Source organism: Solea senegalensis, linkage group LG15 (assembly GCF_019176455.1).
Source record: "Solea senegalensis isolate Sse05_10M linkage group LG15, IFAPA_SoseM_1, whole genome shotgun sequence".
Classification (NCBI taxonomy): Eukaryota; Metazoa; Chordata; class Actinopteri; order Pleuronectiformes; family Soleidae; genus Solea; species Solea senegalensis.
Window position 1 is genome coordinate 2,320,287 of NC_058035.1, and position 13,136 is coordinate 2,333,422.

Genomic DNA, 13,136 nt, shown 5'->3' on the forward strand with positions numbered 1-13,136 from the left:
AGAAGAAAAGGTTTGTTTCTAATGCAGATTAATTATGATATTTTCTTCTTTTTTTCATCTTCACACTGCTCTGCTAAAATAGACAGCTGAGTGCAGACACACACTCACACTAAACTTGACTTATTATTGACATAATGCACTCTTTACATATCAAAATTTAACATATATATTCAACACCTTACACCTGAGATAGATCATTTAAATTGTAGAGGGCCAAGGCCACTGATAGAGAGAGAGAGAAGCAGAAAATGCAAAAATACAAGTGCCAATTTTTAGACTTTTGCTGACCTGATTAACTCCAAATGAGGTGATCTCTCCCTCTCTCACACACACAAACACACACGCACACACACACAATCACTCACAATTCCAAGCACTTCCATGCAAGTACATCTGAACACATCCTGCTGAGAGCTATGATGAAGGGAACATGAGCATGGTTTTGAGAAAAAAAAACACACACACAGATGAAGGGCTTCATTTCATGAAGATGATATCACAAACACTCACAGTGTAATGAATGTGCATAAATATTCACTTATATTCAGAGAAACACACACACACACAGAGTCGTCTCAGCTCATACACACATCATGGACATGATGCATTACAATAAAACAATGAAATATTATAGAACGTATAAAAACAATGCTTTCATACAATGAAACTATAAAAAAGTCAGAAAAGTATTACATATTTAAAAATGATTATTTCACTCTTTCTATTTGCTTCATCTAATCGAGCAAACTGTTCATCCCTTTATCCAAAATTCAAGCACTTTTCAAACCTGGGAAACGCAACGTTAAAAGTCAAGTACTTTTTCAAGCACCCATATGAACCCCGCTAATCCTAATCTTAACCCAACCACAACTCAAATCTTAGCCCTTAACCAGTCACCGGTTTCTCAGGAATGAGGTTCTGCCTCATTTGGACCAGGTTTTGGTCTCCATGAGGACTACTGGTCCTGACAAGGCCAGTGTTTATGAGGCAACAAACACACACACACACCCTGGAGCCTTGATGAGTGACGGCGGAACTTTCCAACTGGGAGGAGGAGGAGGGGTGGGGGCAGCTATCGGAGCATGAAATTAACGCCCCAACTGTCAACCTGAGGACAGTGAGGACGACGTGTGTGTGCGCGTTTGTGTGTTTGCGTGTGTGTGTGTGTGTGTGTGTGTGTGGCACACAGAGAGGTGACCACAGATGTGAGCAGATGTGTTTCACTCCTCCACAGGGATCAATATGTGAAATCTGGTGTTAAATTCTGAGAGCACATACCGCCACATGTTTGCACTTGAGTGGTTTAGTGGGCAGGTGTGGAGAGTGGGGTTTTTTTTTGGTGTGTTTTTTTAATGGCGGTTATTGGTCAATAAATCCATAATAACCTTTCAGTGTGATGTGGATCACAGAGCGACACCTCCTGCACCTCCTCTGTGCTCTGTTTATGGCCGAAGCTGAATCTCCCGACACATCACGGGAGATTTTGACCGATCACAGGACAGTTCAGGGAAACCGGATGATCCTATTGGCTGTTCTACTACAACTACTTCAGTAGGGGGTGAGGAAGTAAGGAAAATAAAACATCGGGTTTAGTTTTGCTTAATTGAAAACGCCTAATTTGCCAATTAAAATATCGATATTTGCCCTGGTGTATTGATTGTCTTATTGCATGAGGAAGGACGACGATATATCACCAAGTTGATATTTTGACCCACCCTTAGTTTTATCAATGCAACAGCCTTTAAAAGCATGAAATGTCATCACAGATACATAATCACAAAAATCTAAGACCATATCTTCTCTCATGCCACAATATAGATACACACTACACCAAAGGTTTTAGGTCCCTTTTACCTTGATTCTAAAAACCTGTGGATTCAACTTTAACAATCATCAATATTTTTTCTACAAATCCCTCTCCCAAGTACAGCTGTAAAATGTGAGAGCGCTTTGAGGAAAAACACAAAATAAATGTGAATTTAGCGACGGGAGGGGGGAGTCTGGCGAGATTGTTCTATCGATATTTATTAGCGGCAACAAAGTGTCTGTGACAACAAACTGGAGTGGACTCCTTCTTCTTCAGGAACAGAGTGGAGACACAGGGTATAAAGCTTTGAACCCCGTGTGTCACTATGTCCGACTGAACTAATACAACTCCTGCAGGAGCTACTAACATTACAGCCTTCATCTATCTGCTCTGAACCACAGCAGCAACAGAGAGAGAAGCACATTCATCTGTATGAGGCCATAATCCAAACTCAACTCTCACTCTCACCACTCAAACCTCTCACACATACTACTGAAAATCAAACCTCTCACACATACTACTGAAAATCAAACCTCTTACACATACTACTGAAAATCAAACCTCTCACAAATACTAGTGAAACCTCTCACACATACTACTGAAAATCAAACCTCTCACACATACTACTGAAAATCAAACCTCTCACACATACAAACCTCTCACACATACTACTGAAAATCAAACCTCTCACAAATACCTGAAACATACACTACACACATACTACTGAAAATCAAACCTCTCACATACTAGTGAAACCTCTCACACATACTACTGAAAATCAAACCTCACATACACACATGAAAATCAAACCTCTCATACATACTACTGAAAATCAAACCTCTCACACTCACACATACTACTGAAAATCAAACCTCTCTCACACATACTACTGAAAATCAAACTCTCACACATACTACTGAAAATCAAACCTCTCACACATACTACTGAAAATCAAACCTCTCACATACTACTGAAAATCAAACCTCTCACTATACTAGTGACATACCTGAAACCTCACACATACTACTGAAAATCAAACCTCTCACATACTACTGAAAAGTCAAACCTCTCACACATACTACTGAAAATCAAACCTCTCACAAATACTAGTGAAAATCAAACCTCTCACACATACTACTGACAAACACATACTACTGAAAATCAAACCTACACAAATACTAGTGAAACCTCTCACACATACTACTGAAAATCAAACCTCTCACAAATACTAGTGAAACCTCACACATACTACTGAAAATCAAACCTCTCACACATACTACTTAAAATCAAACCTCTCACAAATACTAGTGAAACCTCTCACACATACTACTGAAAATCAAACCTCTCACATACACTACTGAAACCTCTCACATAGACTAAAACAAATGAGTTTCCACTCTAATGCTGGTACTGTCTGTAATATGTTTCTATTTAGATCATTTGTCAGAATACTTTGTTATTATTTTCCGAGAAACAATATTATTTTCTGTCTGTAAATATATAATTCCTTGCATGTATTCATGTGAAGAGTAAACAAAGTTATACACAATTATCTGTTGTGTATTCACTCAGTTTCATCCCAAAACTATGGAGTATTAGGGTCAGCCCCCCAAAAAACAAATCCAGCACACGTGGAAAAAGCAGGAAAAAAATAATAATCCGGCAAAATAAGAAAAAAAAAGTCAGGCAAAAAAAAAAAGAGTCAGGCATAAAAATAAATTAATTTAGAAAATATCAAAGTACTATAGTCAATGGCCATATGGCATTGCCATAAATGGTTGTATCAACCGTCAGTCGCTTGTCGCTTTGTTGTGGTACGTGGTCAAGCCTTGTAGCAACCGATAACGTAATAACAGCCAATAATGTAATAACGGCCAATAACGTAATAATTTAAATGTAATAAAACCAATAACGTAATAAATTGCCAATAATGTAATAAAGTTGTTAAGCCAATAACGTAATAAGTTATTACGTTATTGGCAAAAAGTTATTACGTTATTGGCCTTGCATTAAAAAAATCCTTTGATAATGTAATAACTGAGGTATCACTTTTATTTTATTTTCAATTTCTGGAGAGAAAGTGTCAGACTTAGCCTTAATATTGCATCTTGCAACAGATGCTTAAATATCCGACCTTGTAGATACCCCTCCACCCTCAAACCCCCCTCCACAGGAGACCTAAAGGAGCAATTAAGAGTCAATTTGGATTTATATGTCACTCTTAGGGTTCCGTTATAATAGTCCGTGTATCCAACTCCGTGACCATACAGACACTTTGACGGGGTAGTGTGTTGTTCAGTTCCTTATTGTGTCAACTCTTGGTTTGGATGCCGCCTCTGTCATATCACCATGTGGTTACTACTGTGAAGGCTTGCCTCTTTTGGTTCTTGGACATTTTGCTGAAGGACTGGGGGAACATTATGTGAGTTTAGATGGACCTACTCTACTCTATGCATCTCTGCCTCCTGAATGGCTTGAATGTTCCTTACATTCAAGCCATTCAGGAGGCAGTGATGCATAGTGTCTCAATCTGTCCCTCTGTCTGACACTGACCATGGCTCTTTGACCTGCCTCTATGTCTCCAGATGAACGTGACTCTATATCTCATGAATCTGACTCTCTGTCTGAAACCTGAATCAGTATCTGTACCTAATGCTGATGCTCAGCCTGTGGATAACTCTTTGGTAAACGTTGTTGGGGATGCCGTTAATGAGCCGGGAGCTCAATACCTACCCACAGAGATCCTATCGAGAATAATAGAATTGTCTCTAAACCAAGATATGTCAATGCTTGGGACATTCAATCAAGCCCCATCTTATTCCGTGAATTATGTACATCATTCCACCCCAACTTTGTATATTAGAGAAGCACTTGCAGAGAGCCTAGACCTAGATAAAGAGATTGACTTTTCAATTAGTGTTATGAAGCTCTCCAAGGCCACAGCATGCGTTTGAAGGAATTGTTTAGTCAGGACAGCTGCTGCATGAGGGCGTGGCTTCTTCTCATTCATGTAGCCTTAGGGCGGTACAAAATCAAGAACATATTCTGGAAAAAGTAGGCCTAAAGTAATAATGTTTGTTTTATTTACATTAGTAAATGAGTGAGAGCTACTTTTCATTTAAAGCCTAAGTTCCATTTCAAGTTCAAATTTACCCTCCTCAAGCTATGTTTTTTACATTTGTAAATGAGTGCCGGATCATTTTTCATTTGAGATGCTAAGTTCCATTTTTTACAACATGAGCACTACATCTGTAACGACAATGACAGTTTCAGTTTACAGTTTGTTCAGAATAAATCACTTAGAGTTCTGTGTCCCTCAGTAAAACCCTGAAAAAATGTGTTGAATTTATTTGACAATGCAAGATCCTCACTGAGACATGATTTCATGTTACATACATACACCATTATGAGCAACTGTCTATTTATACAACAATATCTGTAAGAATTGTAATGACTAGAGACCCAAATGAGCAGATAGCTGTTAAAAAGACTGACCCTAAGAGAGAGGTGCACAGTACATATGGCTAGTGGTAATGACATGTGTTTATGTGACTATGCCATCCACTATACCTATCTTTTTATGAGCAAACTACACAAAAACTTACACATCAGCACATAAGACACTACAAAAACCTCTGGAATTACAGGAAGTTGATACTATCTTTATGGAATTTAAAGATTTCTTTCATTCAAGAACCACATGGTTGTGGATATGTGGGTGAATGAGTGCATTAAATTAATTTAGCAACATATCTAGAGAATATGCATCAGACACACATTAAGTTTTTAAATATTGGTGGATATTGGTGGATAAAGCAGTATGATATGATATTATTGAGTGTGGGGTGCGGGCTGCAGTCATATTTATGCAGTATATTATTACATTATCGGCTTAGTTATTACATTTTCAGCCACATCTGCAAGCAATTTAATGTTGCTTTGTAGATCAGACTGGCCCTAACACTGTTTTGGCCAATTCAACAATCAAAATTCAATGAGGGTGGAGGGGTATCTATAAGGTCGGATATTTAAGCATCTGTTGCAAGATGCAATATTAAGGCTAAGTGTGAAACTTTCTCTCCAGAAATTGAAAGTAAAATAAAGTGATACCTCAGTTATTACATTATCAAAGGAATGATGCGTCCGTGATCGCGAGTGGGCCACGGACAAAAGTGGGCCCACCTGCAACGCCGCGTATGGTTGTAAAATGAGATATATACATAGAAAGACGCTACACAGACGTTTTTATTAAAACAACGTCATTTAAACACGGGGTGAACATGCCTGCATGTTTAGAAAACAAAACAGCACCGACACGGCATCAACATGCCTGGTTAGAGAATAAACACTGCATCAACATGACAGTAACACGCCTGGTTAGAAAAGACAACACTTTAGCCTACCAGAAAAGTCATTGGTCGCTATCTTCATCTTCTTCTTGCACACTAAAGCCACTGAAGTCTTCATCTCCAGCGCATAATCTTTCTCTGCGTCTGTCTCACTTTTACTGCGTTTACTACTAGAGAGTGCCCCCCGGTGGCCGTTAGCCAGTAAAAATCTATAAATTAGCCGCACCGCTGTATAGGCCGCAGGGTTCAAAGCGTGGGAAAAGAGTAGCAGCTTATAAGTCGAAATCTACGGTACATTATTGCCAATTTATAACGTTAATGGTTTTATTACATTTAAATAATTACGTTATTGGCCGTTATTATATTATTGGCTGTTATTACGTTATCGGTTGCTACAAGCCTCTGCAGTTTTTTGGTTTCTTTTATGCCTTTTTTTTTTCTTGTGCCAGATTTTTTGGTTTTTGCCTGCTTTTTCCCCTTGTGTCAATTTTTTTTTTTTTTGCTGGCCCTAATACTCATTCGTAAAAACTACCAAAATGAACACATTATATAAATTTGAGGCACATTATCTAACCCCGCCCCCCAGCATAGAAAACGAGCGAAAATGAAAAAGTAGCAGAATAACATTCCTCAATACCACACAGCCAGCATAAGTCTACTTAAACACTGCAGGGAATCAAACTGTACGCTTCCAATAAGGCGAGACACAGCGGCGGAAAGTACACACATTACTGCCGGCGCAGGGAATCAAACTGTACGCTTTCAATAAGGCGAGACACGGCGGCAGAAAGTACACACATTACTGCCGGCGCTATTAACGAGTTAGCGAGGAAATTAAAATACTCCGATATGAGCGATACTCGTTTACGTTGATTCATTCACTTATGTCAATAGCACACGCCCCAAATACACATTGAGACTTTATGCACCTGAGGGATCAGAGACTTAACGTGTATTTGGGGCATGTACTTTTGGGGATGAAACTGAGTGAATACACAAGAGATAATTTTGTATAACTTTATGTTTATTCTTCATGTGAATACATGCAAGGACTTATTCAGACAGAAAATAATATTGTTTTTTATTGTTTATCATTTCAGAACTGTGTATACATGTGAGTGTCAGAATAAAGCCCCACATAGAAGTGATACTGGTCTTCTCTCCTTCTTGTGTCCCGACCGACCATCTTGGATTATATAGCTCATCTACACAAATCAGCTTACAGAGAGGTTTCAGTAGTCTATGTGAGAGGTTTCACCAGTCTATGTGAGAGGTTTCACCAGTCTATGTGAGAGGTTTCACCAGTCTATGTGAGAGGTTTTCAGTAGTCGGGAGTAGTCTGTGAGTTTCAGTAGTCTATGTGAGAGGTTTCACCAGTCTATGTGAGAGGTTTCAGTAGTCTAAGTGAGAGGTTTCAGTAGTCTATGTGAGAGGTTTGAGTAGTCACGTGAGAGGTTTCTATGTGAGAGGTTTGAGTAGTCTATGTGAGGTAGTTCTCAGTCTATGTTAGAGGTTTCAGTAGTAGTTTCAGTAGTAGAGAGGTTTCAGTGAGAGGCTGTGAGAGAGGTTTCAGTAGTATGTGAGAGGTTTCAGTAGTCTGTGAGAGGTTTCTAGTCTACGTGAGAGGTTTCAGTAGTCAGTAGAGGTTTCGAGAGGTTTCATGAGGTTTCAGTAGTAGAGGCACCTAGTGAGAGAGGCAGTCTACCAGTAGTGTGAGGTTTCACCAGTCTGTGTTTCACTAGTCTATGTGAGAGGTTTCAGATCAGTCTATGTGAGAGGTTTCACCAGTCTATGTGAGAGTAGTTTTTCAGTAGTCTATGTGAGAGGTTTCAGTAGTCTCTGAGAGGTTTCAGTAGTCTATGTGAGAGGTTTCAGTAGTCTACGTGAGGTTTCAGTAGTCATGTGTTTCAGTAGTCTGTGAGGTTTTCAGTAGTCTATGCAGTAGTTTCAGGTTTCAGTCAGGTTTCAGTAGTCTATGTGAGAGGTTTCAGTAGTCTATGTTAGAGGTTTCAGTAGTCTATGTGAGAGGTGTGTTTAGATTATGGTCTATACGGCCCCTCATACATCTGAGCTACTGTCACTAACACCAGACTTTTCAAGGGTTTATACTTTTCTGTTGATAATTCGTCTAAATGCCGCCTTGAAATGTCTTTAAATTATTTTCAGCTGCATTAAACCCATTTTAATATTTCTTCACACTTTTCTTCCGGGAATAAAATGCAGCTGGTGTGTGTGAGGCAGGCTTGAAAGGTGGCCAAAATATTTTGTATTTTTTTCACCGCTTTAAGAAACGTGGTTTATGGAGGTTGTGATTGGAAAAGGTAAAACAATAACTCAGCTTTTAGTTTGTAAGCAAATAATAAAACTAATGGCGTGTTTCCATCATGGCACAGTTTGGTCTGGAATGGTAAAGCTCAACAGAGAACAGTACCTTTACTTGGTTGGGTGTAGGATGATAATGGGTGCTAACGGTTCGGGCACGGAAACACAAAGAAATACTTCAGAGTACTGTACCCGAGCTTTAGATGGACAGCATGGTGCTCCTATGATGTATTCCAGTTGTACTCGGAAGTCGGAATTACCTAGTCAGACGTTTCAACTTGAATTCCCCCTCAAGTCGGATTCTGAACTCCAAAAACCTTACGAGTAACCTCACTAACCCATTCCAAAATGGCTGCCAGGGACCTTTAAGTCAAGGTATACATGAATATGATTTAAATAAAATCAAGTTTTCATTCATTTACTAATCATTTCATGGAAATGTTTCATTTTTAATAGTCACAGTAATTGATTGACTGGAATACTCATGCCCATCCCTAAATTATCTAGCCATGGTGCAGCAGGAAAATGTACAATAAACTGAACCCTCCTAGTGTTAGCGTTAAAAGATGGTTAACAGAATCAATTTCCTATAATTAAAACAACAGTTACTCACTAAATCCTGTAAAAATAAAAGCTGCCAAAATCCTTACAGCACAGAGCGGAGGAACGTTCGAGGAAGAGCAGTAAAATAAAGCGAGGAACATAAAGAAGTGTTGTGTTGCTCCCTGCTGGTCCATTAGTGTGATTCAGTGAGAAAGAGGAGGAGGAGGAGGAGAAGGAGGAGAGGACATGTTTTCCTGTTTGGTGTGTCTCCATTCTTCCAACAGGAGGAGAATTCATCATGTGATAAACAGGAGCACAACAAGCTTTATCACACCTAATATTAAACAATAAACATACACACAGAGAACAGCGAACATGCTCATGTTTGATGCAGGAGAGGAAGAAATGACTCAGGGGATGAGTGAGGATAGGTTTCCATCTGCTGGTTAAAGATGGAACTGCACAGTGATACACCAGCCTGAATAACTCAAATTATTATTAGTAGGAATAGTCGATATTTATAAGGCTGTCTGAACAAATAAACACTGATGTCATATAATTAAATTTAACAAATAGTTAAACATCAGTTAATTTTACATATTTCTGGACAAACTACTATTTTACTCTTTCAACTTACTTTAAATTACATTTTTTTTAACTCACAACTCAATTAGACCTCATCTATGTGTATAAATACATACATGTATGTGTAAAAATTAAAAATTACAGTAACAAAAAACTAATACCATCATGTGCTGATGAAATAAAATGCACTACAAATATTTATTTATAACTAACCACTACTATTTAATTTTCTTTCTATAATCTCTAAGAAAAATGAGCTCTTAATCTAACGTTTAATGATCTTGGTACTTTTTTTATCCAGTTACACAAAGACAACAGAAATCAGAATGGTTATTTTGATACCTCAAAACTATACTATATAATTGACTTATGATATTTAACCCAGAAAATATTCACATTAAAGACGCTACAAGTTCACAGAATGTACAGTATATGTATTATGTATATGTATATACAGTATATGTATATAATATTTCTCAAAATTAGTATTAAATTATGAATACTTTTCGCCAACTAATAAATCAATTAAGTGACTGAGGCGACTACTTTCAGAAGCAACAGGACTAAGATTTAAAGTGGGGTTAAGTTCAGGTTAGATGTTTGACATGAACTGGTTACAGTTAAAGCTCCAAATGAATGGAAAGTCAATGCAGTGTTGTATAAACCTGTGTGTGTGTGAGTGAATGACTCCTCATGTACAATATCATGGCCATTAGAATCATGAACTGCCCTGTAAATGCAGTCATTTATCATTAATTATCATTTACTCGGCAAGAAAAGATCAGGGAGTCAGACAGTCGTCAATCAATCACTTAAAATTCTGTTGTTGTTGTTGTTGTTTATCTTATATAATATGTAAGCGGTACATTTATCAGTGGTTTAAATCACCATGAACTGCACACACACGTCATTTTAAGTGGAAAGTAAAGTGACACAGGTTCACATTAGGATTCACTTAAATGCAGTTTATGTGACAATAAAAAGCTGTTTCTGTGTGTGTGTGTGTGTGTGTGTGTAGCATTTGAAGTGATTTTGTATGGCGGTTGTACGAGACAGTGTCTGTGCACCAAATCCCATAGAGGAAATCTTCAATTTTAATTCATGGCACACAGTTGATTGATCCACTGCTGCTTCCATCACTAAGTTTGAATGTGTTATGACGTGACTTCAGTGTTTGAAATCATTTGATTGGATTTACTTAAGTGACACCAATTTGCCAAACGTCGCAGCCGCAAACCAGAACCTCACAGTGTCCCCGGGAGCTAAAATTGCTGATTTTCTCTATGGACTCTGGCACAGGAGATTTCTTTGAATAAGGCTGGGTTCAAACAAATTGATCTTCCGAAAGATCTGATATGGATAAATAAAATACTGTTTTTCACTAAGTAAATCTCAAATATCTCAACACTTAACCACAATAGTGCTAATAGCTATGCTAATGTGACATTTTTAAATGTAAATATTAATATTTTTAATGATACACCCCGTTAGAGAGACCCAAATTGTATACAATTTGCAGCATTACAGTGGAAAATCTCTATCTGAAAACTGAAATATCTCAAAAATGAACTGATATTGTATTGAATCTAAATCGGAATCGATTCAGGAAATCGGCAGTGATACTCAGCCCTAACTTAGTAACATATCGGAACAAATCAAATCTGATCTGCAGCCAAGCCATACTACATGCGCCTTCTCTGTCTCACTCAAACCAGGCCATACAACATGTCTCCACCTGAAAACGTAATCATTTTTATTGGGACTTTGTTTAAGTCCCAATAAATGACTGTGTCGTCAGATTTTGGTCCCTGCAACACGAGTAAACTGAACCTGGAACACACACAGAGTGGAAATGTAGGGCAGTGTGTGTCTCTCTGTGTGTGTGTGTGTGTGGACAGGAGAGGAGTGTGAGGCTGGAATTACAGCAGGAGAGACTAAAAAAAAGTGAGTCACCACACTGCAGTGGTCACTACTGAGGGTCAGACGGTCACACACTGCAGCAGCAGCAGCAGCAGCAGCAGCAGCAGCAGCAGCAGCAGGAGTGTAGACAGCAGCGGTTTGTTTGTTCACGTTAAAACCCTAAAACAAACTGATCGATCGCATTAGAGCCAGTGGACAATCACGCATGAAGTGATCAATAGCAGCAAGCCCACTGTGTCCACAGGAGACATCCATGTTCAAATAAACATGCAGACATTTTTACGAGCAATACACCTTTTAAGGACGTTTTAAGGACTGGGGGTAAAGAAAACTATAATTTAACATCATTGTCTAGCATTTTATGGACTAAGTTAATCGATTAATTGGTAAACAACGATTGATCATTAATGAAATAATTGATCGTTGCAGCCATACATGACATGGTGTGATGAGAGGAAGGGTGAGAAACAGCAGCAGGTTGTAAGGAGGGGGAGCTCTTACTACAACTGTCAGGTGGCAGAACATGCACGCTGCTGATGACGCAAACTGATGACGCAGATCACGTTTAATCTCGGTCATAGATGCCCACGAGACGTTCAAACTCCACACAAAAAGCTGGGAATTTCACATTTACTAACACACACACATATATACCACAAAGTCACGACCTTTTTCATCAATAAATCAACATTTTTTGTGTGAAAAATAATTGTATTATTAAAAATATATCTTAGTGAGATCACACATCTCTCTAGTAATTCTGACACTAACTGGTTAATGTGTTTAAAACAGCAGTATTCATGTCCGTGATGTATGCCGAATTGCGTATTGGGTGCTAAAGTGTAAGAAAACTATATTCGGTCAAACTGTTTTTAAGGTTGAGTGTGAGGAAATACAGAATATACACATTTTTGAATGGGGTTTGGTGGGCGGCTGCTCGGCACGAGAGCATCGCGCGCCATCTGACAGGTGATGGCTGCGACTGTAACAGTAGATGTGACGCTGACGCGTGTGGGCGCGCGACATTCGGCGAATAACGCAACGCACACCTCTAGTTTAATGTTGCGTTTCCGCTCATAAATAATCCAGTCAAGGACATGACATCGATGTCATCGAGCTGCACACACACACACGCAGCTACCACAAACCGGAAACACAGACCACCCGATTTCAAAATAAAACTCGCAGTAAACGTTCACATAGTAATTCCACATCATGTCCATATAAAGGCCCTTCTAGCGACAATGTGTTGCAAACTAGCAGCAATAGAGTAAAAATATATATAAATACCATACAAAATTAAACACTGTGTGATTAAGATTTAGTTACATTCTAAAAAACAGTTTTAATACAGTTTTTAAGTCACTTCTGAAGGCGTTTTAATCTAATTTTATTTAGCTGCACTCCTTTTAATACCATTATTCTTTTTATTAGTGTGTTACATATTTGGCCATTATTTTACACATGTATTGACTTATTTACCTATATCTACCTGCTAAATCTGTTTAAGTGCTGTGGACTAAATGCTGTTAGATGTTTTTTAAAGTTTAATTTACCATTCAAACAGATGGAGACGCTTTAAGGATTTCTTATGATTTTTCTCGTTGTGG

General features: G+C 38.4%; 1 protein-coding gene across 1 annotated transcript in view; it reads right to left on the bottom strand.

Annotated features, from left to right (window-relative positions):
- Nucleotides 1-13,136, bottom strand: part of LOC122782220 (stromal membrane-associated protein 1-like) — an 85,572-nt gene that overhangs the window by 71,542 nt on the left and 894 nt on the right. The window lies entirely within an intron of this gene.